At 38.4% G+C, this 22,809-nt stretch overlaps 1 long non-coding RNA gene across 2 annotated transcripts in view; it reads right to left on the reverse strand.

Moving 5' to 3' along the window:
• The window catches only part of LOC112584635, a 43,954-nt gene extending 21,773 nt beyond the window's left edge, over positions 1 to 22,181 (reverse strand). For both annotated transcript variants that reach the window (XR_003108962.3, XR_003108961.3), the window contains exon 1: positions 21,742 to 22,181. This is a non-coding gene — a long non-coding RNA (uncharacterized LOC112584635). The remainder of the gene's footprint in view (positions 1 to 21,741) is intronic.
• Positions 22,182 to 22,809: the final 628 nt, after the last annotated feature.

Genomic DNA, 22,809 nt, shown 5'->3' on the forward strand with positions numbered 1-22,809 from the left:
ATGTTTGTTACTTCTGATAGTGGTAAAAGGATCACTCAAAATTAGAATTTAGGAGTGTCTCATTCACTTGAAAAGAAATTTAGTCTTAAAGCATTTAAGATTAAATTATTTGGAAATCACCTAGAAAAGACTAATAAGTGGTAACTTTTTCATTAGTTTGTACTACAGAATTTACTATTTTTTGTATATATGCTCACATATTCCTTTGTCTTTATTCCAATAAAATGTGTTAATTGTAACAAAGTTAATCAATTGTAAAATTGATCAAACTAAAATTTCTAAAATGAAACTTTACATATTCTTTCTACAAAAAAAAAACAGTAACAAATCTTTAAAATCACATATAAGAACCAATTTTCAAACAATAGTATTTCTTTTTCCATTACATTTCCTAGTCAGAGCAGCCACATGTCATTATTTATTCATTTTTGCAAGACGCACGTTCACAGATGTTCATAGACTCTTTTATCCTTAAACAGCTTTATCAAAAGATCTAGTATGTGTAAATCTGTATCATAAAAAAAAATCTTTTACTTTCTTGACCTGATCTTTTCCCACCCTCACTTCCTTCATAAAGAAATTTTTAAGGAAAAAGGGTCACAGGAAATAATTGCGGGGCTATCTCAAAAAAATAAAAAAGCAGTTCATCTAGCCATTGAAGGTTGCTTATTTAGCATATCGGTGACCAGACTCTATCTAGACATCTATCTCTTACCACTGTCTAACACTTAGGATGATTTCAAGGGAGTACCTCATAGATGAGAGCTGTTATTTGTCCTTGAGGAGCTCATCCTGTTTTACAGGGCTTTTTTTTTTTTTTTTTTAATAACTACTGCAAAAGAAAGCACAAATGCAATATCTCTTTTTTAAAAGGCTGGAAGTCAGGAGGGGGTGTGAAAGTATATGAAGAGGCCAAGTCAAAGAACATGCTTACAGACTCAGCCCTGGAACTATGATGCTGCTGTGTGTCTGCATGTGTATGTAGTTGGATGTCCATTTCTGTCTTTGCATCTCTGTTTCAGGAGTCCACTGTTCTGTGCCTCTCTACCTGATTTCTTTTAGTCACTTCACCAAGCAATTCTTGGTAAAGCTAATGTCCCCTTCTCTTGCCTTGTACTTCTGAGGTGGTCTTTACCAATTTATCTTGTACAAGCCATGGATTTCTTCCTTGTCCTGAATCTTGGATTCTGCTTCACTAAAATATTGCAGACTTGAGTGAACAGATTTGGTCTGATTGTTCAAAATGCCTTGACAGGCATGGCAGCTTGACAGTAACTTCAAGAGGGTAGTGAGAGGGGAGACATCTGATGAAGAATGCAAAGATGCCATAGATATGTGGTAGTAGCTTTTATAGTCACTCTGACATGAACCATCTAATTTCTACCATGACCAAGGCAAAGGCCAAAAGGATAATACTGCCCCCTCATCCGCTACATAGTCAACAAACCCTTACTGAGTACCACTGACCAGATACTGTGCTGAACCATATGCTTGCGTGTCTGCTAAGTCACTTTGGTCACGTCCGATTTTTTGCAACCCTATGGACTATAGACCACCAGGCTCCTCTGTCCAAGGGATTCTCCAGGCAAGAATCCTGGAGTGGGTTGACATGTCCTCCTCAAGGCTGAATACTATACAGAATAAAAAAGCAAAAGAGGCCATGTTCCACCTTCTTGAATTTGAAGTGCTGCTCAGCAGAAGAGGTAAGCATCCAAACATCCCCAGTTATAAAGGCAAATATGTTATAGTAACTACAAGTTTCTTAAATGGTTATGAGAGTATAGCTGCTGCTGCTGCTAAGTCACTTCAGTTGTGTCTGACTCTGTGCAACCCCATAGACAGCAGCCCACCAGGCTTCCCCATCCCTGGGATTCTCCAGGCAAGAACACTGGAGTAGGTTGCCATTTCCTTCTCCAATGCATGAAAGGGAAAAGTGAAAGTGAAGTGGTTCAGTCATGTCTGACTCTTCCCAACCCCATGGACTGTAGCCTACCAGGCTCCTCCATCCATGGGATTTTCCTGGCAAGAGTACTGGAGTGGGTTGCCATTGCCTTCTCCAATGAGAGTATAGAGAATCAAATAATCCCATTCATTCATATATGTGATTTATTCCTCCTTCTCCCCGTTTTGGGCTGCCTGAAGGTATTGTCTAATCTGATGTCATCTGTGTAAAAATCTCAGTTCATGGAAGACAGCAAGAAGAGTCATAAAATATCATTTTCTCTGGATCATTCCTTTCCACTCAATAAGGCCCCCTCATTTGAAGGGCCCCTTGCCCTGTTGCCTGATGGCTAGTGTTTCCCAAATCTGGAAACTCTCACTAGAACACTAGTACTTGTGGGCAGACTGAGCCAGAAGAATCACAACCTTCTCAACAAACACCTTGACAAGTCTTAATTTTGGGGAGGAGATAGAGCTCCGGATATCATTGACAAAGATAAAGTACTAGCTCCTAGGGGGGCAGAGTTTGTGGGTTGGTAGTTCCCATCTATGAGTAGTCATTTCAGTGAAAAGATAGATTTGATTTATTAGAAAGAAAAGTGACTGGCAAAGTTTACCAATAATGTATTAGCATAAAATAACAATCCTCAATTTGTAAGTGATGTATCTGAAAAGTGACAGATGATTAATCCTGACTTGGTCAGCAATACTTGAGTAATCAAAAGTTGGGAGATATTCTGAAATACCCACTCATGGATGGTAGGCAATTTAAACATCTCTCAATGTTCTTGGAGTATGTTCACTCAGACTTGTGCATCTGTCAAACTGGTTGGTAACATGCCAAAGTCAGAATGGATTGATACCAGTAAAGCACTGGGAACTAAGATGGTTTGGTTTTGTTTTTTTATAGTTCATAGATACCAATTTGGTATTGTACAACCAGTAAGAGATGAAAGGAAAAGAGAATTTTATCAGCCAAAGGAAAGAGAATTTCATCAGCTCTTGCAAATTGTGGTACCAAGAATGATGCTGGATAACTTTAATTTCATTTCTTTTCCAAAGAAGCTTTCCATCCTTCAGAGGCAAGTTTTTTACTCTTTTGGCTGATTTTCTAATTCTGAAAGTTCACAAAAGATTTGAAATCACGTTATCTACAGAAGGACCCAGAAAAGACTAGGATAAGTCTTTCTTGTAAAGTTTAATAAGTAGGCAATTTGAGGGAAGATAAATTAGTGAGCCATTATGGAAAACAGTATGAGGTTTTCTCAAAAACCTAACAATAGAACTACCATGAAGTGAAAAAAGTGAAAGTGTTAGTCGCTCAGTTGTGTCTGACTCTTTGCAACCCTGTGGACTGTAGCCTACCACACTCCTCTGTCCATGGAACTCTTCCAGGCAAGAATACTGAAGTTGGTAGTCATTCCCTTCTCCAGGACATCTTCCCAACCCAGGGATCGAACCTGGGTCTCCTGCATTGCAAGCAGAATCTTTACCATCTGAGCCACCAAGGAAGCCCAAGAACTATCATATGACCTAGCAATTCCACTCCTAGGTACATATCTGGAAAAAAAAAAAAAAACACTAATCTGAAAACATGGACCCCAATGTTCATAAAGTGTTATTTACAGTTGCCAGGATATAGATGCAACCTCAGTGTCCATCAACAGATGAATGGATAAAAAAGATGTGGTATATATATTCAATGGAATACTATATGGAATACCCAGCTCTCTCTCTCTCGCTCTCTCTCTCTCTCTCTATATATATATATATATATATATATATATATATACATACATATATATATAAAGAATGAAATTTCATTATTTACAAAAACGTAGATGAATTTGGAGGGTATTATGCTAAGTGAAATAAGTCAGGCAAAGAAAAATACTGTATGATATCACTTAACATGGAATCTAAAAAATACAACAAATTAGTGAATATAGCAAAAACCATTGGAGAAGGCGATGGCACCCCACTCCAGTACTCTTGCCTGGAAAATCCCATGGATAGAGGAGCCTGGTGGGCTGCAGTCCATGGGGTCGCAAAGAGTCGGACATGACTGAGCAACTTCACTTTGACTTTTCACTTTCATGCATTGGAGAAGGAAATGGCAACCCACTCCAGTGTTCTTGCCTGGAGAATCCCAGGGATGGGGGAGCCTGGTGGGCTGCCATCTATGGGGTCACACAGAGTCGGACACAACTGAAGCGACTTAGCAGCAGCAGCCAAAAAGCAGACTCACAGATATAGAGAGCAAACTAGTGATTACCAGTTGGAAGAGGGAAGGAGGGAGGGGCAAGATAGGAGTAGGAGATTAAGAGGTACAAACTACTAGGTATAGAATAAATAAGTTACAAGGATACAGCATACAACACATGGAATACAGACAATATTCTGTAATAACTATAAATAGAGTATGACCTTTAAAATTTGGGAATCGCTATTCTATACACCCTATAACTTGTGTAATATCCTATATCAACAATTTTAAAAAGTGAATAGTTGATCTGATATCCCAAGAAGTGGTAAATTACCATGGCTTTAAATTTGTAAACACTAAGTAGAGTTTCCCCTGATCAATATACAAATTAATACATTCCTCTTGAGTTCCAACAGTGTTCATTATGGCAATAATGAGAGGGCACTCCTTGATAATGGAGGCTTCTCCTGTGGCTCAGCTGGTGAAGAATCCACCTGCAATGCAGGAGACCTGGTTTTGATCCATGGGTTGGGAAGATCCCCTGGAGAAGGGCTAGGCTACTCACTCCAATATCTCCAATATTCTTGCCTGGAGAACCCCCATGGACAGAGGAGCCTGGTGGGCTCCATGGGGTTGCAAAGAGTTAGACACAACTGAGAGACTAAGCAGAGCATACAGTACCCATAGCTGAAAACTGCATCCTTCCTTGCAGCATATCTCTTCTTTAGAGTCATTTGTCCATATCAGTTGCAAGAAAAAGTATTCACAGTATGAGTAAAGCAAATACACACACACACACACACACATATACACACTTGGTTTATTGAAATTAAGTTGACCCTGACAAAAGAAGAAATTTTCATATTTTTGAATATTTCACTAATAGATACCTGCACACTAATCAAACCTTTGGTAAAATTCATTTCTTGCATTAGAAATGTGTCTGTGAAGGACTTTATGTATTCAGTGATCTAGTTTTTTCTTTTTGTCTAATGACCAAAATCTCATATTCCCAATCATTGAATAGTCTGTGCTCTCTCAAGGGTTGCTGCTGCTGCTGCTGCTAAGTCACTTCAGTCGTGTCCGACTCTGTGCGACCCCATAGATAGCAGCCCAACAGGCTTCCCCGTCCCTGGGATTCTCCAGGCAAGAACACTGGAGTGGGTTGCCATTGCCTTCTCCAACGCATGAAAGTGAAAAGTGAAAGTGAAATCGCTCAGTCATGTCCTACTCCTAGCGACCCCATGGACCACAGCCCACTAGGCTCCTCCATCCATGGGATTTTCCAGGCAAGAGTACTGGAGTGGGGTGCCATTGCCTTCTCCTCTCAAGGGTTATGGATCTATATATAAGAAAGGAAACACTCAGCATAGTGGTGGTATATTAGGGTTCTCCAGGGGAACAGAACCAACAGCAGATACAGATTGATAGACAGACAAATAGATGTATCAGTTCAGTCGCTCAGTCGTGTCCAACTCTTTGCAACCCCATGAATCGCAGCACGCCAGGCCTCCCTGTCCATCACCAACTCCCGGAGTTCACTCAAACCCACGTCCATCAAGTGAATGATGCCATCCACCATCTCATCCTCAGTCGTCCCCTTCTCCTCCTGCCCCCAATCCCTCCCAGCATCAGAGTCTTTTCCAATGAGTCAACTCTTCGCATGAGGTGGCCAAAGTACTGGAGTTTCAGCTTTAGCATTATTCCTTCCAAAGAAATCCCAGGGCTGATCTCCTTCAGAATGGACTGGTTGGGTCTCCTTGCAGTCCAAAGGACTCTCAAGAGTCTTCTCCAACACCACATTTCAAAAGCATCAATTCTTCGGTGCTCAGCCTTCTTCACAGTCCAACTCTCACATCCATACATGACCACAGGAAAAACCATAGCCTTGACTAGACGAACCTTTGTTGGCAAAGTAATGTCTCTGCTTTTGAATATGCTATCTAGGTTGGTCATAACTTTCCTTCCAAGGAGTAAGCGTCTTTTAATTTCATGGCTGCAGTCACCATCTGCATACCTACACATATGAAGTGGCTCACACAGTTGTGGAGCCTAAGAAGCACCACAATCTGCCATTAGTAAGCAAGAGACCCAGAAAAACCTGTGGTGTATTTTGGTCTAAGTTCATATGTTCAAGAACAAGGAGTGAAGACATCTGAGGGCGGGAGAAAAATAGGTGTCCAAGCTCAAGGAAAGAACAGATTCTCCCATCCTTCATCTGTTTGTTCTATTCAAACCTTCAATAGATTGTATGATACCCACCCACATTGCTAAGGGCAATCCTGTGTACCTAGTCTACCAATTCAAATGCCAATGTCTTCTGAAAACACCCTCATAGATACACCCACTAGTAAAGCTTTATCAGCTAACTGGGCATTCCTTAGCAAAGTGGACACATAAAATTACCCATTACAGGTGGTGTTATCAGCATCATTAACAACATCACTTCTGACACTCACAGCCTTTTATGTGGCTGACAATATGCTAAGCATTTCATTGGCATGATCTCAGTTAGTCCTCTCAACAATTCAGTGTGACAAGTGCTACATAATGATTATTTCCATTCTTTAGATTAGGAAATTGAGGCTTAGAGAAATTCAGTAGCTTGTCTGCTATCTTAGGGTCAGTGCCAGCATTGAACATGCAGGTGTGTCTGACATCTAAAGACCACACCCACACCCTTCATCCTCTAACTTACCCATGTCAAACTAGAAAATAGGTGCTTAGTTATTTTCAACCATCCTACACGTATAAAACACATGTGAAAGTCAAGTGATACTAACCTTATTTGGTTAAATAAACAACATGATTTTTAGACTTTGTCCAATAGAAAGCTTTCTTTACTTATTATTTATACCTCATTTTGTCATAGAGATAAAACCAAGATTTAATACCAAAAAATACATCTTCATAAAAATCAGCTGGTCAGAAACCAATATGGCTTAAGCAGAAGATGTTTGAAGCAGAGTTACACAGACTGTCATGCACTTGTGTCATTAGAAGCCTTCTTTCTTCCCAGCGCCTAATGGGAAAGCATTAAGTTGACCTCAGCTCCAAGTTCCCCGGGGTTTGGCAAGCCATCTCTTCCTAAGGGCTGGTATGACCACACAAGCAGTTCCAACAGCTGCCCTGGGACTAGGCCACTTCGGGTGTGGCCGTTGAGACCAGCGTGGGTGGTTGCACTTAGCAGACCACAGGGCCAGGTTCCTGCAATGGTCCTCTCAGAACCCAGATGGCCAAGAGGGCTCTCTTCCACTCCTTCCACACACCCTACTTCATCCAGAAAAGTTGGTTGGAGAGAGGGAGGCCTCCATTCCAGCTAGAAGAACAAGTTGAGGAGAAAATTCCACCCAGTGTAGGGGCGTGCCAGCCTTCCAAGCAACCTGCCTGCTGATTCCCAGAAGCGTCTGTCAATATCCGTGTCAGCCATCCTCCCACGGTGGTGACTCAGCCAGGACTTGCTCTGCTGTGGTGGTGGGCCTGTCCTTTTCATTCCTCCAAGGGTTTCCTAGGAGTCGAAGGAGCATGTGCAGATGGCAGGGAAGGTTTCACAGCCAGCAAAGAATGGAGCACTCTTGTTTTTATCAGGAGAGACGAGTCAAAATGCAGCTCTTATCACAGGAGCCTCACTGGGGAAGTCAGAAAGTGAAGCACATGGGCTTTCACATTAGGGGGGAAAGGGTCCACAGAGCTGTTCGAAAACCCGGAGGGAGACAGAAGCTGAAGAAGGTTTTCTACTTACACACTAGTCATATTTACCTGTAGAGATGACTTCTGGTACTTTCTATATTATTTAGGGGCCTTAAAATCTCAGATAATTCATTAAAAATGTATTTCATATTCGAAGTTTCAGAATAGTAACTCAAAACATTTCCGAAATTACTCTTTTTACTTACACGATGTTTTGCCTGTACCACAAAGTGAACAGTCCAGATACAGTAACCCTCCTAAAATAATTGACTCCTACCTCCAACCCTGCTTTGAATATTCCGACGCACAGCTGCGGGAGTGAAGTGAGAGGCAGGAAACCTGACAGTGAAAAAATTCTGTTTTACATCAACTCAGGCACTCTGGGGGTTGGGAGATGTGTTTTCCAGAGTGTTAGACATACTTCTTCAGTCCTAATTGAGAGGGTTGTTATCAGCATCTTGTAATTGCGAATGCCAAATTTAAACATAAATTTAAATTAAACAGGAACGAAGAAAGAAAAATACAAACACACTCGGTAGAAGAACTTCAATTTCCTAGATTTATCTGCATTGATTTATGTGGGTAGTGATCTAGGTCCATATATGGATATTGCATTTTCAACAGTAAAAGAATAATGTGAACGTTAGAATCATAAAGATCAGAGTCAGATCTAGATCCTGTGACACTAAAGCACTTCAAATGACCTTGGATGAATCACTTATGTACTTGAAGTCATGGGTCCTCACCTAAAAAATGAGGAAGAAGAACACCTACAGGTAGGTATTATTGTAATATCTAATACAGTTAGAAAATGTAAGCTCCCACCAGTTTGTATATTTCGTGAGAGCAGATAATCTGAGGTTTTTGGGTTTCTCCCCCTCCAGTTGCTATGTCTTCTTCAGTACCTAAGACATTGCCCAGCATTCAAATACTTGTTGAATGAATGAATACTAAACACACACAAAAAAAGAGATTCTATATGTGAAAACTCTGTCCCCTATTTAACTAATAAATGTTTTTTTTCTTTCATTCATCTCCACCTGGCTCCATCTTCATTCCTATCATACTAATTCAAATGTTTAAGTCTGAATTATTTTGATTCAATTCATATAATAAATTTATGTTCAGCTATTCTTACAGATTTAAACTAAGAATTATAATTTAGTCTTTCTTTTCTATTATTCCTCTTAATAAATTAATTAGCAGGTTTATTTTTTGTTTCTTTGCTTCAGACTATTTTGTGATAGGCATACAAAACAACACTTTTTTTTAACAGTTCAATTTTTCTCTTTGTTGTATACACTCAAACCTTAGTTCTCTATACCAGGGTTTGGTGAACTTTTTCTGTAATGGGCCAGAAATATGTACTTTATATTTTGATGGTCATACAGTCTGAGTTATCATTATCATTCCTGTTAACTTTAATAGGAATATTAATTTAACCTCCAGAATATGTCACAGATTCATCCACTTTTGTCCACCTCCACTGTCATTATCTAATCTGAGCTGCAATACCCAAATGAACTCCTGCAATAAATAACCTTCTAACTGGTGTTTCCCATTTTGCTGTGCCCTTGCAATCCATAGCTGGATCTCAAGTGTCATCTTTGCTATTTTCTTCTCTCTTTCGCATGCTCCAACCATCCAGACTTCCTTTCTGTTCCTCACATTTCAAGCTCTTTCTGGTCTCAGGCTTCATCCTTGTTATTCATCCTGCCTAGGAGTGCTTTCACTCTGGCTCTTGTGCAGTTCCGGCATATGCACCCGCTCAAACACACCTCTTCAGAGATGCTTTCCCTGTTTACCACTTTTTCCCTACACATTTCTTCATATTTTTATTTGTTCACTGATTTAACTTAGGCTAAACCTGGCTCCACCACTTACCCACTTGAGAACTTAGACAATGGACTTGGGATCTTCATCTGTAAGATAAGGGTAATAATCAGATCGATCTCACAGAGCTATGAAGAATAAATGAGATATTGGGTGAGAAAAGCTCTGAACATTACCTAGAACATGTACTTTCTCAATATCGATTATATCCATTATTTCTATTATCATATTCACCTGAAAGAACATATGGTCCTTGAGGTCAGGGACTGCATCTGTTTTTCATCATTGCTTTGCTAGTCCCTAGAGCTGTGCTGGCACTAAGTCATCAGTAAATGTCTGCTAAACAAATAAGTGCTACCTAAATGGGCACATGCATTTCAGCAGAAGAGTTTCTTATAAATACACATGCATGTAGAAATGGTGCTGGTGGTTTAGGTGCTAAGTCCTGTCCACCTCTTTCCAACACTGTGAACTATAGCCCACAAAGCTCCTCTGTCCATGGGATTTCCCAGCAACAATACCGGAGTGGGTTGCCATTTCCTTCTCCAGGGACTTCCTTCCCAACCCAGGGATCTAAACAGAGTCTCCTGCATTGAAGGCAGATTCTTTACCAATTGAGTCACCAGTGAAACCCTGACCCTGTTTAAATATGCTTAATTAGCTGCAATAACTACCTGATGTTAAGAAAGACAAGAGAAATTGCTCTTTGACAACTTCTCACCAGCTCCACCACTACTACTGTGGCCAAGCCACTGGGATTATCTCAGTTCGGTTAGGTTAAGTTGTTCAGTCATGTCCAACTCTTTGTGACCCCATGGACTATAGCACACCAGGCCTCCCTGTCCATCACCAACTCCTGGAGCTTACTCAAACTCATGTCCATTGAGTTGGTGATGCCATCCAACCATCTCATTGTCTGCCGTCCCCTTCTCCTCCTGCTTTCAATCTTTCCCAGCATCAGCGTCTTTTCAAATGAGTCAGCTCTTCACATCAAGTGGCCAAATTATTGGAGCATCAGCTTCAACATCAGTCCTTCCAATGAACATTCAGGACTGATATCCTTTAGGATGGACTGGTTGGATCTCCTTGCAGTCCAAGGGATTCTCAACAGTCTTCTCCAACACCATAGTTCAAAAGCATTAATCCTTCAGCACTCAGCTTTCTTTATAGTCCAACTCTCACATCCATACATGACTACTGGAAAAATCATAGCCTTGACTAGACAGACCTTTGTTGGCAAAGTAATGTCTCTGCTTTTTAACATGCTGTCTAGGCTGGTCATAACTTTCCTTCCAAGGAGTAAGCGTCTTTTTATTTCATGGCTTCAGTCATCATCTGCAGTGATTTTGGAGCCCCCAAAAATAAAGTCTTTCACTATTTCCACTGTTTCTCCATCTATTTGTCATGAAGTGATGGGACTGAATGCCATGATCTTTGTTTTCTGAATGTTGAGCTTTAAGCCACCTTTTTCACTCTCCTCTTTTACCTTCATCAAGAGGCTCTTTAGTTCTTCTTCACTTTCTGCCATAAGGGTGATGTCATCTGCATATCTGATGTTATTGATATTTCTCCCAACAGTCTTTGGGCCATTTCTTTGAGGCCAATTCTTGGAATCATGGCAGCTTATGTCATGGCTACAGTCTGGTCATCATGTAGTTAGCTTCTTCCACTTATTGGGGGTTTCAGTACCTATAAGACAGCTCCCAGGTTATGGCTCAAAATGTTATTTATGGCCCTTGAGGAGGAACTAAAAGGTCCTTGACTTTGCTTAATGACTAAACTACTATTATTTTATCTCCTTAGGCTGTTTTCCTTTGTTTCTGCATTTTCTCACTTCCCTGCTTAAACTTACTGTTTTGCTAAAGTTTTCCCACAGACGAAAGGCAGGTTGAGAATACGGTAGTGACCATTGAATGTGTTTAACTCTACAGTTAAGACTAACACAAGCTGCAGGTTATGGTGAAGGAACATAGTACAAATTGTATATGCCTGACAATAAAATAATAACTTTTTTTTTAATAGATGGGAAGAGGGAAAGAATATGAGTAGAATTGTAAACTCTTCCATCTGCAATAGCCAAGAGCCAAATGCTATAATTTAAAACTGACTTTTAAGCATATGTAACCCTATAAAGCAGAATATTAAGAAAAATAATTGATTAAAATTAGACAGTGAAAGAGAGAGAAACAAGAAAATAATAGTAAAAAAAAAAAAAAAAAAACTATCTTTATCATCCAAAAAGGAAACTAATGCAGTCCATTTGAAGAAGATTAGGACCAATGACATTATGAAAGTGAAAGTGAAGTTGCTCAGTCATGCCCGACTCTTTGCGACCCCATGGATAATAGCCTGCACCAAGCTCCTCCGTCCATAGGATTTTCAAGGCAAGAGTACTGGAGTGGGTTGCCATTTCCTTCTCCAGGGAATCTTCCCAACCCAGGGATTGAATCCAGGTCTTTCACATTGTAGATAGACACTTTACCATCTGAGCCATCAGGGAAGTTCAATGACTTTATATAAAGATATAATTATGAAAATATTAAGATAAAAACATAGACCTTAAATGTCTGTAAAATTTCACATTGAAAATACATAGCAGACAAAAAAAAAATCACACAGTAATAGACTTTTTTTAAAGGTATAAAAGAAAAACATGATATAATAACAAAGCTAAGATCCAACACTTCCATCAAATCAATAAATGTAAATTGTCTTGATTCAATTTCTACAGATTAAATCACAATTTAATCTAATTTACTCCATTCCAGACACAAGGAAAAAACTTAAATTTTGTTAAAAGCGAAATCTAAGGTCTCCCAAACAAAAATAATAATATAAAGCAGAAATCAAAATCTTAATATCAAACAAGATGAAAGTCAGAACAAACAGTTTTAACTAAGACACGGAAAAGAACTTAATAATGCCAAAGTGTTAAATTTCCAGTAAAGATACTACAATTAAGTATATCTATGCAAGAAATAACAGCATCCATTGAGCAGAAATTACAGGAGATCTAAAGACAGATAAACACAAACATGCTAATATTGGGAGACTCCCAATTCATCTCTCCAGTGCATGATTAATCAGGTGGAAAAAAGTTACTAAGGATACAATGACCTAAATTTCACAATTGATATAATACAAATGATTGCTACATTATAAGCATCATAACCTGAAAATAGAGAATACAGTTCTTTTCCCCAAAATGTCCAGTAGAAAAATTTAATAAAATCTAAAAAATATAATCACAGAAATAACATTCTTTGATCACACTAACTAGAAACTAGTCACACTATTGATAATGGTGCAGATACTCTAAATAATATATTAGCAAAAGAGTCTAGGAGCTGACTTTAAAAAGCAAAAACAAACAAACAAACAAAAAAGTGTTACCAAAATGATCAGAATGGTTCAATACTAGAAACTCTGCTGACCAATCTAAAGAAAAAAATTATAGGATATCTCCATAGATGCTGAAAAAGCATTGGACAAAATTCATCAGCCTTTCCTGACACAACAGACAGACAGAACAACCAACAAAATATTGAAATAGAAGCAGGAGGCTATCTTGTCACAGCGAAATGTATTTACTTCACAACAAAGCATCATAATGCTTCTGACTTTAATGGAGATGTCTGCACTGTGTCGGCTAGTATCCACTAACATCACTGCTACGTAACATTGTGCTGGAACTTTTAGTCAACACCATTATCCAGGAGAAAAAGATCATAAATATAAAAACTGAAAGAGATGAGTTAAAAATATTACTAATTGTAGATGACATGGTAGTATGATTAGAAGATTTAAGAGCTTTTATTAAAAGCTGTAACAAGCAATACGAGAATTCAGCAAGAATGAAGTGCAAAATCAGTCGTTTTTATATATTCAAACAGCCAATTAGAAGATTTAATTGGAGAAAAGAGTTCATATATAACAGCAACAGAAAAGATAAAATACATAAACATAATATCAGCATAAATGTGAAACCTGTTAAAAATTTAAAAATAATACTGAAGGCCACAAAATAGCCTTTCTATAAATAGGAAGACCATGGTGTTGGGTAAGAAGCCCCAATATCATAAATGTGTTAATTTTTTTCAAATTAATCTGTAAATGTAACATGATCTCAATGAAAGCCCAAAAGTTTGAAGCTAAATTTCATAAGAAAAATAAACATAGAAGAGAACAGCCCTCAAAGACATTAAAACATTTTTAATAGCCCAAATAATTGAGCAGTGTAGTGGTTTATTAGCAAAGCAGAAATTCCAGAAGTATCAGATACATACAGGAATTAAGTGTATAAAAAAGATGCTGTATCAAGTCTTTAGGAAGAAAAGCAACTGGTCAATAATGGCTTAGGGATAAATTAAATAATATCCATATATTGCTTCATATGGCAGAACATATCCCAAAGGTACCAGAGATTTAAATGTTTTAACATAACCATAAAACAGTAAGAAGGAAAGTTGGAACAATTACTTTTAAGTTTAGGGTTAGGAAGATCTGTCTAAACTTTTGTGACTCAAAATCCCCAAGTCATAAATTATTTTATTGGTAAATTTGGACATACAAGAATTTTTTTTTTTAATTAGAAGGAAAAAAGTATGAACAAAGTTTAAAAATAAACGAATTATGGCAAAAAGTTATAACTTGTCACAGACAAAGGGCTAGATTCTCTAATATACAATTTGATAAGATCATTACCCATTTCAAATATAGAAAAAGAAATGAAATTTGCTCTTAACTAGGTGACAAGGTAATCAACCTCCCCTGTAAAAAAGAATGTAAATTAAAACCACGCAGAATATCATTTTCTACCTCTCTGTTGGCAAAAATCCAAAGTTAGGTAACATAATCTGTTCAAAGACTCTGAGGGGAAGAAAAGCATTTTCTCATGCCTGGCTGATGGGAGTATAAACTGGGCAATGTGCTAATATCTATTCAACTTACATTTTCACTGCTAGGAAAACCCAGATACTGCTAGTGATATATAGAATGCTACCTGTACAAGATTAGTCTTTGCAACAAAAATTTTGGAAATATACTAATGTCTATTAATACATAATCAGCTAAATAGTGATATGTTCATACAATTGAATTATCAGTTCAGTTCAGTTCAGTTGCTCAGTCGTGTCCGACCTTTTGCAACCCCATGAATCTCAGCACGCCAGGCCTCCCTGTCCATCACCAACTCCTGGAGTTCACTCAAACTCATGTCCATCGAGTCGGTGATGCCATCCAGCCATCTCATCCTCTGTCATCCCCTTCTCCTCCTGCCCCAATCCCTCCCAGCATCAGAGTCTTTTTCAATGAGTCAACTCTTCACATGAGGTGGCCAAAGTACTGGAGTTTCAGCTTTAGCATCATTCCTTCCAAAGAAATCCCAGGGCTGATCTCCTTCAGAATGGACTGGTTGGATCTCCTTGCAGTCCAAGGGATTCTCAAAAGTCTTCTCCAACACCACAGATCAAAAGCATCAATTCTTCAGTGCTCAGCTTTCTTCACGGTCCAACTCTCACATCCATACATGACTACTGGAAAAACCATAGCCTTGACTAGATGGACCTTTGTTGGCAAAGTAATGTCTCTGCTTTTGAATATGCTATCTAGGCTGGTCATAACTTTCCTTCCAAGGAGTAAGCATCTTTTAATTTCATGGCTGCAGTCACCATCTGCAGTGATTTTGGAGCCCAAAAAAATAAAGTCTGACACTGTTTCCCCTGTTTCCCCATCTATTTGCCATGAAGTGATGGGACCAGATAGGTAGCTATTAAAAACTGAAAACAAAACTCTCTGTGTACTAATATCAAGTCTTATCCAAGGTATATTAGGAGAAAATAGTGTAATTAAGCAAAAGTTGAATAGTGTTCATTAAGTGAAAAGAGAATAGAGTGTGTAGTATGTCATCTTTGGGGTAAAAAGGAGAGAAATAATGTATTTATATTTTCTTGTATATGCATAAGGTAATTTTAAATGAAATATTTGTAACATTACTACAAAGCTAGTGGAGGTGTTGGAATCCCACTTGAGCTATTTCAAATCCTAAAAGATGATGCTTTTAAAGTGCTGCAGTCAAATTTGGAAAACTCAGCAGTGGCCACAGGACTGGAAAAGGTCAGCTTTAATCCCAATCCCAAAGAAGGCCAATGCCAAAGAATGTTCAAACTAATATACAATTGCATTCATTTCACATGCTGGCAAGATGATGCTCAAAATACTTCAAGATAGTCTTCAACAGTACATGAATTGAGAACTTCCAGATATACAAGCTGGATTTAGAAAAGGCAGAGGAACCAGAGATCAAATTGCCAACATCTGTTAGCTCATAGAAGAAGCAAAGGAATTCCAGAAAAACATCTACTTCTGCTACATTGACTATGCTAAAGCCTTTGGTATGTGGATCACAACAAACTATGGAAAATTCCTAAAGAGATGGGAATACCAGACCATCTTACCTGCCTCCTGAGAAACATGTATTCAGGGCAAGAAGCAACATTTAGAACCAGTCATGGAACAATGGACTGGTTCAAAACTGAGAAAGGAGTATGTCAAGGCTTATATTGTCAACCTGCTTATTTAACTTCTATGCAGAATACATCATGCGAAATGCTGGGCTAGATGAATCACAAGCTGGAATCAAGATTGCCAGAAATATCAACAGCCTGATATGCGGATAATACCACTCTTATATTAGGCAGAAAGCAAAGAGAAGCTAAAGACTCTCTTGATGAGGGTGAAAGAGGAGAGTGAAAAGCTGGCTTAAAACTCAAATTAAGATCATGGCATCCAGCCCCATCACTTCATGGCAAATAGAAGGAGAAAAAGTTTCAAAACAGTGATAGATTTTATTTTCTTGGGCTCCAAAATAACTGTCGGCAGTAACTGCAACCACGAAGTTAAAAGATGGTTGCTTCTTGGAAGAAAAGCTATGACAAACCTAGACAGCATATTAAAAAACAGAGGCATCACTTTGCCAACAAAGTATAGTCAAGGCAATGGTTTTTCCAATAGTCATGTATGGATGTGAGAGTAGGACCATAAAGAAGGCTGAGCGCTGAAGAATTGATGCTTTCAAATAATGGTGCTGGAGAAGACTCTTGAGAGTCCCTTGGACTACAAGGAAATCCAACCAGTCAATCCTAAAAGAAATCAGTCTTGAATATTTATTGGAAGGACTGATGCTGAAGCTGAATCTCCAATACTTTGGCCACCTAATGAGAAGAGCCAACACATTGGAAAAGACCCTGATGCTAGGAAAGATTGAGGGCAGGAGGAGAAGGGGGCCAAAGAGAATGAGATGGTTGGATAGCATCACCAACTCAATGGACATGAGTCTGAGCAAACTCTGAGACAGTGAAGTACAGGGAAACCTGGCTTCCTGCAGTCCCTGGGGTTGCAAAGAATCAGATATGACTTGGGACTGAACAACAACAAATGAATACTCTAGGTTTAATAACAACTGTTATACAGAGAATTAGACCTAGAGGGCAAACTGAAAAATTAAAGACATAGATCTAAAGGGTACTTTTCACTTTATAACTTCTTACGTTTTTCTGAAGCACAAGGAAGCATTATCTATTCAAAATTAAATGTAAAGGACGTAAATAAAAAAGGAAAAAAATGTTATGAGGCTAATACTGTCCTATGTTTTACTTAATTTTCAAAATTTAATTCATTTAATTTCTTAATTTTTAAATTTAATTCATTTTCTTAATTTTTTGAATTATTGATAAAATTTCAAAGGCATTAATTGTCATCTAACTGTACACTATTTCCTTTTTAATAAAATTTTAGCATTTCCATAATCCTAAATATTCCCATTAGGAAGGGACTTAGTAGAGCCAGGCTATAAAACTGATAATTTTTCAACTATAAATGTTTCACCCCTCTCGAAGGGTTTGCTGAATATATAGTTTCCTTGTCATTTTTTCTGATTGGCAGAATTCTTATGATCAACGTATCTTTAATAATAAATAAAAGCTCACTTAGAACACATCTATTGACAATAAAGTTCAAAGGCAGTGAAATCTATAGCTGTGCAAAGATTCCCATGTTGTGATATGTTGCCAGTTTTTAATTACTCAGTGTATATGTCTAGTGTATTAAATGTAAGAAATGGTATTTTTATCATTCATCCCAAATGTGTTCAGGAAATTTCGTTGTAAATAGTCAGAGGTGGTCAATTCCTACTGCCCCATTCATGCATACACTGTCTTCCCAGCTCCTAACAAACCACTGGCACCACCTTCTCCTCTCACAAGTTCTGCAAGTCAGTGGAGACACTTCAGTTCCTACGTCCTATGGCTCAACCAAAGGCTGGAGCCAGTTCTATCCCCTTCTGATTAAAATAAGAATATATAGTCAAATCACAACATAGTGATTTGATATTTCTGTACATTTCAAAATGATCACCATGATAAGTCTAGTTTCCATCTGTACCAAACAAAGATAGTATTGTAGGTCAATTATACTTCAAAACCAAACAAACTCATAAAAAAGCAATCACGAGAGGCAGGAGGTGGGTGCAGCAAGAAGAAAGTGGATGAAGGCAGTGAAAATGTACAAGTTTCCAATTAAAAGGTAAATAAGTACTAGGATGTAAGTATGATATGATAAATTAATTAACATTGCTATACTTAGTACATGAAAGTTGTCAAGAGAATAAATTCTAAGTAGTCTCATCACAAGGAAAACAAATTTTGTATTTGTTTAATTGTGATGATGGATCTATATGTGATAATGGGGGTTCACTAAAATTATTGTGATTATCATTTCATGATGTATGTCAAACCATTATGCTGTATACCTTAGACTTATACAGTGCTATATGTTAATTATATCTCAAAACTAGAAGAAAAAATTTAAAAATACAATAACCAAAAGAAGGCATTCCTATTTTTATCATTATTATATCTGTACTTTAACTTCAGAATCAATATTCAAATAGATAAAAATAATAATTCTATGGTAAAGATGAGAAGGGCTGTGAAGATTAAGCCATGGCATTCAAGTTTTTATAGCAATACGATATAAATATTCAATACTTTGTTTAGCCAAATAATGCCTGTCAATGTTTCAAAAACCACCTGCAAAATCTAGCTTTAAGACTAGCATCCAGGGACTAAGTGATACATGGCCATGGTGAGCATATACTGAAGCCTGATGTGCTGCAGTCCATGGGGTCGCAAAGAATCGGACACGACTTAGCGACTGAACGACAAATGGTGAGCACCATTTGCAAAGGGATTAGTAACATACCCCCAGCTACTTTCGATTCTGCTTAAATTTCAGTCTGAACTTGAGCAGCATCATGCTGACACAACACATTCATAACAAGAGAGGAGTTTCCTGTTCTTTTTATGAAGATTTATAACCTTGGTTTCTGGGACTCCTTGTTTTGGAAAAAACAAAAATCACTTCCTGATAAATTCTCTGTTGAAGAAAAAACTAATTAAAAGAATAATTGGGAAATGAACATACATAAAGATACACAAGTGATCTTTTTTTTGTTATGCTTTTAATTCAACTTAAAATCTGACTACACATTATTTTTCTCTATAAGTATACACAAGAGGGAAAAAAAAAAGTAAACCACTTCTGCTTGCTGGGTGCTCCTAATAGGTGTTCGGTATCACAAAGACCACAGAAACCACATGATTATGACAATTACTATGGCAACTAACAAAATTTTCAAACTGAAATACCCACAGTCCGGGGTGCCCACACAGAGCTGAGATCTAACACCCATTTCCACTTCAATGTACAGTGTGCAAATTTGGAAGCCCCTGTCATCTTGTAACCACAGTGAAAAAAACTGCCTGCATTAACCCTGCTACTTTATTTGTAGATGACTGTTCCATACATCAGGGAGCATCTCTTGCAGCACTCCATTAAAAAATGGAGAAAGTTGGCTGCCCACCTAGAAAACTGCGCAGAAAGCCTGAAGCACACACAGAACTAAATTAGCAATATCATCCATATGTTTTCTCCTCTGTGTGCTTGGTGCCATGAAAATAAGCTCATTAAAAATAGCTTCCATCACATAGTGTATCTTTTTCTTCTCCTGACTCAGATCGTCATTTTAATGTCTGATTTAATTATATAAAACCAAGCCCCTCATATCAGAGAGGGCCTCTCCTCAAATAAATATCACACAGGAAAGCTGGTATGTAATAAGATTGCAAACGGTTTGGTCAGAATGTTCTGTGTTGTGTTCAGAGACAACAGAATTTCAGGAATCTTTTGGCTCGTTATCATGTAGCGATGAGGAAAGGCTCAATATGGACATCAAAGCCATCCAGGAAAAGGCTGAAAAGACGAGGAACGTGAAAATAATCCCTGTACTGGCAGCACACCCTTTCAATTGGCGGTGGGGGCGGGCGGAAAGCCATGGGACCGAATTCTACTGTGATCAGCAAACGTCACTGTGTGACTTTTTCTTCCTGCTTCTACTTCAAAAGAAAAAGGACACAGGAAGTTTTAGGGCAAGAAAGCCAGAGGAAATGATGTGCCTCTTAGCAGGACAAGCAAACAAGCAAGACAAATGGAGCGCTCTTCTCCTAGGACCTATGAAATCAAGACATACAAATCCACTACGGAGACAGAAATTTTCCTTTTGGCCCCAAAGACATTGTGGTCATCATCATCATCATATCAGCAACCCAACACCCCCTGAGTGCTTATATATATCAGGCATTGTTTAGAGGGTTTTACGTGGATAGGCTCTTCTAAGCCTCATTTTCAGTAGACGACTACTGTCCCCCATTGCCCAAGTCATAAGATGTAGAGTGGCGCCAGTACATAAATCCAGGCAATCTGTTTTCAAGTTTTAAAGCCTCAAGAGCAAAATAGGTGTCTGGAAACATCTATAATAGCTCCCCTTAGAGCCTGTTGCCTTTTAAAGTCTGCACACAAAAATGACAATTTACAACAGTGTTGTTGGATGGGACCAGTGTTTACTGAGAAGATATAACTACAGTTTTTTTTTTTGTTTGTTTTGTTTTTTATTTATTTATTTATTTTTTAAATTTTATTTTATTTTTAAACTTAACATAACTGTATTAGATTCGCCAAATATCAAAATGAATCCGCCACAGGTACACATGTGTTCCCCGTCCCGAACCCTCCTCCCTCCTCCCTCCCCACTCCATCCCTCTGGGTCGTCCCAGTGCACCAGCCCCAAGCATCCAGTATCGTGCATCGAACCTGGACTGGCAACTCATTTCATACATGATATTTTACATGTTTCAATGCCAGTCTCCCAAATCTTCCCACCCTCTCCCTCTCTCACAGAGTCCATAAGACTGTTCTATACATCGGTGTCTCTTTTGCTGTCTCGTACACAGGGTTATTGTTACCATCTTTCTAAATTCCATATATATGCGTTAGTATACTGTATTGGTGTTTTTCTTTCTGGCTTATTTCACTCTGGATAATAGGCTCCAGTTTCATCCACCTCATTAGAACTGATTCAAATGTATTCTTTTTAATGGCTGAATAATACTCCATTGTGTATATGTACCACAGCTTTCTTATCCATTCATCTGCTGATGGACATCTAGGTTGCTTCCATGTCCTGGCTATTATAAACAGTGCTGCGATGAACATTGGGGTACTCGTGTCTCTTTCCCTTCTGGTTTTCTCAGTGTGTATGCCCAGCAGTGGGATTGCTGGATCATAAGGCATGTCTATTTCCAGTTTTTTAACTACAGTTTTAAAATGTCACCTGGCTATGGTCTTGAGTCAGGGATCAGGAGAACTAGGCTTCCATAACCAGCCTATGGCCCCAAACTTTTGTGTCCAGAGCAGCATTTTAAAAGAGGAATAAGTCTAAAGTTAGTAAAATGGAAGTAAATGGAAGCAAAAATACAATCATCTCTTGATTGTGATTTATGGCTGGGAAATATAGGTCATTCAAACAGCTACTTTAGCTGATAAGTTTGACTTTCTGCCCATGAAAACCTTCAGTTTTTATTACTGCTATAACAAATAACCACAAATTTGGTAGCATAAAACAACACAAATTAAGTATCTCATAGTTTAGTAGGTCAGCATTCCAGTGTAGGTCTTACCAGACTACAAACCAGGTATCTGCAGGCTGTATTTCTCTTCTGGACATTTTAAGGGAAAATCTGTTCCTTGCTCATTTGGGTTACTTGCAGAATTTAGTTCTCTGTGATGGAAGGAGGACTGAAGTCTTGCCTTCTTGCTTCCTGTAAACTGAGGCCCATTCCCAACTTCTAGAGGCCACCACATTCCTCGGATCATGGCCCCCTCCCTGACCTTCAGAGCCAGCGAGGACAAGTTGAGTCCTTCAAATCTCACCTCCTTCCCCTTCCATTTCATATTTCTGACTCACCCAGGAAAGTTTCTTCCCTTTTTAGGACTCACGTGATTCACTGTGTCTGTGTGATTAACCAAAGATAATCTCCTGACCTCAAGGTCCATACCTTTGATTACACCTGCAAAGCTCCCTTGCCAAGTAAAGTAAAACATTCATAGTCTTACCCGCTTCCAGATGCTCACATCCCCAGGTCCAGAGATAAAGCAAGTAACACCTTTGGAGGACATTATTCTGCAATTTCCTTTAGGAATAGAAAGCACAGAAGGTTTTGTTTGTTCCTCTTTTTCTCTTTAACAGCTGTATTGCGGTATAATTTATGTACATTGAACTGTACATCTTTAAAGTGTACAATTTTATGAGTTTTGACATTGGCATACAGTATACAGCCATAAATCTATCACTGTAATCAATATTAATATACCCATTATCCCTAAAAGTTTCCTTGTGCCCCTTTGTAACCCATCCCTCCCTCCTCATCTCATCCCAGGCAACCACTGATCTGCTTTCTGTTGTTATAGATGTGTGTATATTTTCTAGAATTTTATAAAAATGGAATTACACAGTATGTACTTGGGGGCAGGCAGTGGTCTGCCTTTTTTCATTCAGTGTGATGATTTTAAGATTTGTCTATATTTTGGCATGAATCAATAATACTGCATGACCTAGCCATTCTGCTCCTATATACTACTTTTATTATTTCTGCCTGGTACAGTGTGTTAAGAAGAGAAAAGTGACTGAGAAAAATCAGAGCTTTTCTAATCTCCCGTCCAGCTCAGACACATGAAATCTTTGATGC

This window comes from Bubalus bubalis, chromosome 4 (assembly GCF_019923935.1).
Source record: "Bubalus bubalis isolate 160015118507 breed Murrah chromosome 4, NDDB_SH_1, whole genome shotgun sequence".
NCBI classification, from domain to species: Eukaryota; Metazoa; Chordata; class Mammalia; order Artiodactyla; family Bovidae; genus Bubalus; species Bubalus bubalis.